Source organism: Tachysurus fulvidraco, unplaced genomic scaffold, assembly GCF_022655615.1.
Source record: "Tachysurus fulvidraco isolate hzauxx_2018 unplaced genomic scaffold, HZAU_PFXX_2.0 HiC_scaffold_187_np12, whole genome shotgun sequence".
Lineage (NCBI taxonomy): Eukaryota > Metazoa > Chordata > Actinopteri > Siluriformes > Bagridae > Tachysurus > Tachysurus fulvidraco.
In genome coordinates, this window is record NW_025926859.1 from 1 (window position 1) to 5,979 (window position 5,979).

The 5,979-nt window shown below is 39.5% G+C and overlaps 2 long non-coding RNA genes across 2 annotated transcripts; one reads left to right on the top strand and one right to left on the bottom strand.

Moving 5' to 3' along the window:
• The first annotated feature begins 11 nt into the window (after positions 1 to 11).
• LOC125140395 lies at positions 12 to 1,728 on the top strand. The gene is made up of 3 exons (XR_007139701.1): positions 12 to 169; positions 537 to 633; positions 925 to 1,728. It is a non-coding gene; the product is annotated as an uncharacterized LOC125140395 (long non-coding RNA).
• A 2,296-nt stretch (positions 1,729 to 4,024) lies between these two features.
• Positions 4,025 to 5,447, bottom strand: LOC113651603. The gene is made up of 3 exons (XR_003442695.2): positions 5,192 to 5,447; positions 4,623 to 4,739; positions 4,025 to 4,439 (listed from the first exon to the last, which is right to left on the bottom strand). It is a non-coding gene; the product is annotated as an uncharacterized LOC113651603 (long non-coding RNA).
• Between the last annotated feature and the right edge of the window lie 532 nt (positions 5,448 to 5,979).

The following is a 5,979-nucleotide window of genomic DNA, read 5'->3' on the forward strand; positions in this document are numbered from 1 at the left end:
CCTGGTCCTTTTTAGATCTCATCATTGTTGTGTTTCCCATTTCCCCCATGATCACGCTCACCTGTGTTGGATTATCACTTTAGTGCCACATAATTTAAGTTCCTGTTTTCTCATTGTGTCTTGGTCTTGTTACTGTTGATGCTACAGTGTGTCTCATCCTTGTCCTCATGTTTGTATCTTTTCATTCCTAGTGTTTTTGTTTAGGGTTGTACTGCTTCACATATTTAGTTATTTTTGCACATTATAATAAATAAACTGTTTTCACTGTTTTTTAAAATGCAAAAGATCCTTAACCCTCTGTTAGAGCTGCTAAAATTATAACATAATGTCATTTTATCTCTTTTGGTGAAACATGGTCCCAGGTACGTTATATTTTTGGAGCTGGGTATAAAAAAAGAGAAAAACAGAAATGGGAACTGATTTGCTAAAACCTTTCCATAATATTAGGGAATGGTGAAATGCTTGTGTTGACAGGATATGCCCAAAGCAAAGTTTTGCTCCATGATTATGTGCCTGAAGCTCTACTCTTACACTAGGTGGGCCTGGATGAGGCAGTTCGTAGTTGGGAAGAACACAGAAGCATTAACTCCTGGCTCTAAGGGATCTAAGTTCGTATGATGGCCAATGCGTAAGGTGAGCAGATCTGTCTGTATGGTTCTGGGCCCGGCAGCCAAAAGGCACCCTTCAGGGGCATGAACTGGTAGGGGCTGCGGAAGTGCCTTCTAACGGAGATTCAATCCATGATCAATAAAAAATATATTATAACTATAGTCTCTCTCAAGATTTCTTTTTACATTTTAATATTTTTATACAAATGGGGCTACATTTAATTAAAAATGCAGAAGTGTATATATTGTGATGTCCTTCTAATTTCCGTAAATAATTTTGCTTTGATTTTGTGTTTATTTGTTATGGCTTTTGTAGTAATTCATCCCGAGGTGTTTAATCTACAGCTCAGGTGTCCTCAGTGAAATTGTCCTACAGCTGCTTGTTCCCGGAGGTCAGGAAAGTGTTCTGGTCTGCTGATGGAGACAACCTTCAGTTCAGCTGGACTTCTGAATCAAACACTCGGTTGGAGGACGACAACAAGTCTCTCGTACTGGATAAAAGTCATAAAGAAAATGTCACCTGTAATGTCGAATATCACGTCAGTCATGTCTACAATTCAACGGAACGGCCAAAATGTACCAGTGAGTCTGTCTTTTTTAAATAACATTAGAAAATATTTATTCTGTTTTTATACTTCTGCATTTTTAAATAGATGGAGCCTCATTTGCATAAATAAATATAAATACATAAAACAAAATCGGGAAAGGAAATCAGGTGTGGATGAATGTTTATATTTTATACTTCTGTAAAGCTGCCTTGAGACAATGTCCATTGTTGAAGTGCTTATACACATAACTGAATTAAGCAACAGTTACAGCAACAATGAGTCATCAGCTTTAATGCCAATACTCATACCCTGGTAAATACAAAGGCAAAACTGTGTGATCAAAAGCTTTCATGTTTTAACCTTTAAAAGGTTTTATTCCTGAGATATATTATATCCTGGGTTAACTGATGACATCACTGCTATCCAGTGGCTTTTACCTAGTGACAACATCCCCTTTATATTTTAAGCCCATTGTAATGCTGTGATTCTACAGTGGCAACAATTTAATAAAATACTAAATATTTTTGAAATGTAAATCTAATTTCTAAGTCCTATGTACTGAATGTGTGAATGCTGAAATAAAATCTGTTTGTTATTATTAATGATTTTAGTATTTTTTTAAATGTAACTCACCTACACACTCATTTGTTCTAAACTGTTCTATTGTCTGTATATACTGTAGCATACAGTTAAGGAGGAACAGTGACAGGAAGAACGTCATCATCAAGAAGGGCAACCATTGATTACAAACATATGCCCTTTAAAATGTCTAAACTGTCTAGGGTGTGTGTGTGTGTGCGTGCGTGCGTGTGTGTGTGTGTGTGTGTGTGTGCCCTGCCATGGGTTATTACCTCATCCAGACTGTCCACCATCCTGAGTCCCCTGGGAAAGGCTCCTGCTCAAGAGTCCAGGGTTTACTAATCTACCCCGGTTACTGCAATATGTTATTTGCAAAGCATCTTAACTCTAAAAAGAGCTTTTAAGAGGCTTTAAGTGTTTCTTCAGCAGAAGGGAAAATGGCCAAAAGGTGAAGGAGAAGAAATGTACAATATTTAATACTGATAGATGCTACAGATTAGATCATATAGGGATTATTTTTGTGAAAAATCACATTAGAGACAATATCTATAATATATTCTATATTCCCTACATGATATAGCCTCAGATATCTTAACATAGAGACAAAGTGAAGCTTATAATAGACCAAAGTTCTTCTTTTTCTTCAGCGTTTAGTCCCACCTCCTCTCTAAGATAAACGTTTGGATTTTCCTTGCTCAGAGTTGCACTGAGATTGGTCTTGAATCACTCTTAAGATAAGATTCCTAGTTCGATTTTTTAAGCTAAATTAGAGCTAAATTTTAATTAAATATTCGTAGAATATTTATCAATACGGCCCCTGATTCTTATGGTTGCACTTCTGAATGACTGCTAAAGTGAGTGTGCTGCTGAAGACTAGAGACCTAGCCAAGGGCCAAACTGTCCCGAGCCATCAGAGAAGCAAGCACACACAAGCCTACACAATCCACAGCCACTTCCAGGACAGCGGAGAAACCCGCCGCATGTGGCATACAGGTGATCATGAACTACAAGACAGCTTCACCTGCCTGTGATAGTGATGCCTCCCTCCCAGATGCACTGAATGACTTCTACACTCAGTTGCGGAACAGTGTAGCAGGAAGGAAGACCATGCTTTGAGAACTGCTTTAATGAGCTTGTCATGAGGCACACCAAGACCCAGTTACCACCCTCACTGGACCCCCTACAGTTTGCATATCATTCAAACCGCTCCATGGGTGACGCCATTTCCTCGGCCTTCCATGTAGCCCTTACCCACCTGGACAGTATAGAAACTTACGTACAAATTCTGTTCATAGACTTTAGTTCTGCATTCAACAAAATCATCTCTCAGCACCTGATTGAGAATATCAGCATGCTGGGACTGAACACCTTCCTCTCCAAGTGGATCCTGGACTTCCTGACTCAGAGACCTCAGTCTGTCCGGATCAGGAACAGCATCTCCAGCACCACCACACTGAGTACTGGAGCCCCTTAGGACTGTGTGCTCAGCCCACTGCTGTTCACCTTGCTGACGCACGACTGTGCTGCAATGCCCAGATCGAACCATATCATCAAGTTCGCAGATGACGCGACTGTGGTGGGTCTCATCTGCAAGAACGACGAGTCAGCATACAGAGAGGAGGTGCAACAGCTAACTGCCTGGTGTAGAACCAACAACCGGTCTCTGACTGTGGATAAAACTAAAGAGATGGTTGTTGACTTCAGGAGAGAACAGAGTCACCACTCTCTGCTGAACGTCGACGGATCATCTGTAAAGATCCTCAAGAACCTAAAATTTCTTGGTGTTCGTCTAGCACAGAACTTCACCTGGTCAATCAAAATCAGCTCCATCAACAAGAAAGCCCAGCATCGTCTCTTACAAAGGCTGAGAAAAGCCCATCTCCCACCCCATCCGTACTACGTTCTACAGAAGGTCCATTGAGAGCATTCTGAGCAGCTGCATAACTGTCATTGGTGTCTCCTTTCCTTCTATCATGGACATTTACACGTCTTTTTTGTCTTTTGTACTGCACTGTCTTTTGTCCTGCACTGTTTGCACCAGGTTGCACAGACACACTTTATGTATCTAGGACTAACTTACTAAGTCCTTCGCTCCGTCTTTGTTCTATGTAGCTCCCTGATCCTGGAGAAACGTTGTCTCATTTCACTGTGTACTGCAACAGCTACAGTATATATGGTTGAAATGACAATAAAAGCTTCTTGACCTGACTTGGTGACGTTCTTCCTGTCACTGGTCCTCCTTAACTGTATGCTGCAGTATATAGAGACAATAAAACAGTCTAGAACACATCAGTGTGTAGGTTTTATTTCAGCATTTACACATTCATTACATAGGACTTAGAATTAGATGTAGAACTGGATTTACATTAAATATTAAAAATATTTAATATTGTAGCCTTTGTAGCATCAAAGCATTACATTGTGGTTAGAATATTAGAAGTAAAACATAAACAAAATTAGCACTCAGTATGATATATGAATAATGAGGCTGAATTATTTTATTTAAAACACAGCAAATAATCCAAAACAGAGAGCAAAAGCAATGTCGGTAAGCAGATAGCACTGTTACACTGTTATGGTAATGGTTACAGTTTTATCAGGTTTTAGTCTGGATGAGACGGAGAGCGATGCCTGCTCATATAGAGGAGATCAGCCACAGACTGCCTCTTCTAATCCTTGTTCAGGGTTACTGAGCTTCCTGGTCCTGATATTTGGATGGAAAAAATAAAGCTCAGTTGATCAGCTTTAGACAATACATCAGTTTTAGACATTCTGTTTTCTAGTTGTTCTTGGTCTTCTGTTTTTACATATTATCATATACTTTAAACCCAAATAAGGACTTTGGTAATATGTTAATTTTCTAAGCTAACAAGTATTAAAGTCTTACTCTTTGGTGTCCTCTGTTTCCTGGAGATTCTGGGGTAAATGTACAGTGTGCCCACTAACACAGACAGCAGGATGATGACCTCAAAGAGCCACACGAGCACAAACACAACCATGAAATCTGAGAGAGAGAGAGAGAGAGAGAGAGAGAGAGAGAGAGAGAGAGAGAGAGAGAGAGCAACTGCTCATTTGAAGTAAAATCAACACAGACAGCATGGGCTAATAAACACACTGTCCACTTTAATAGGAACACCTGGAAATACTGTATGTGTCAGAAGCGCAGCAGGTAAAGAACATCTCTTAATGTTCACCTATTGATCTCTATGACTTTATCCATGGCATAGATCTGCAGTTTATGCAGCTCATCTGGTACCATCAACAATGCAACAATAAAAGTCAAAGAAATCAAACACATGATTGGCTGATTAGATAACTTCATGAATGTCTACAGGTGTTTCTAATAAAGTGGATGGTGCAGGAAAGTAAGAAGCACTGCCCAATAGTCTTAGTGATATTTATTATTAAAGGTTTTACAGTATTAGATTCATTTGTTACTTAAAAAGACAAACTCACCAATACAAGTCGGGAGGTTAATTGTATTGTGCACACGACTGATGTGATTTTCTACATGACAGGTGACATTATTATTATGTATTTTATCCAGTACGAGAGTTTTGTTGTCGTCCTCCAACCGAGTGTTTGACACAGAAGTCCAGCTGAAGTGAAGGTTGTCTCCATCAGCAGAACAGAACACTTTCCTGACTTTGAAGAACAAGCAGCTGTAGGACAATTTCACTGAGGACACCTGAGCTGTAGATTAGAGATAAACACCTCGGGATGAATTACTACAGAAGCCATAACAAATAAACACATAATCAAACCAAAAATATCAGAGGAAATAATAAAAAAAATAAAAAAATAAACTCAAATATATATGTGAGAAATAAACATGTGTTTCTAATAACATTAAAAGCCTTGGTTGTTTTTTGTTGTTTGGTTACTATTTATGTTTCTGCATTTTTAATTAGATGGAGCCTAATTTACATAAATAAATATAAAAACATAACACAAAATCTTGAAAGAGACTATAGCAGACATCCCAACCTGCAAAAAGTATTTTCCGGGAGGTATTCCGGATGTTAATTAATTAATGACGCACACAGGCGCAAGGCCTCTCCCTCCCCCTCCCTCTCTGCCGTGCGCGCGCGCTACAAGGTTTTGTCGCGCATGCGCGCTTTTGCTCGCTCGCTCTAGATTCCGGGAGATTTAATTTGCGGGCATCAGGGTGCCGCTATCAATATGCGGGAGACTCCCGGAACATCCGGGACACTTGGGATGTCTGCTACAGTGTGGATGAATGT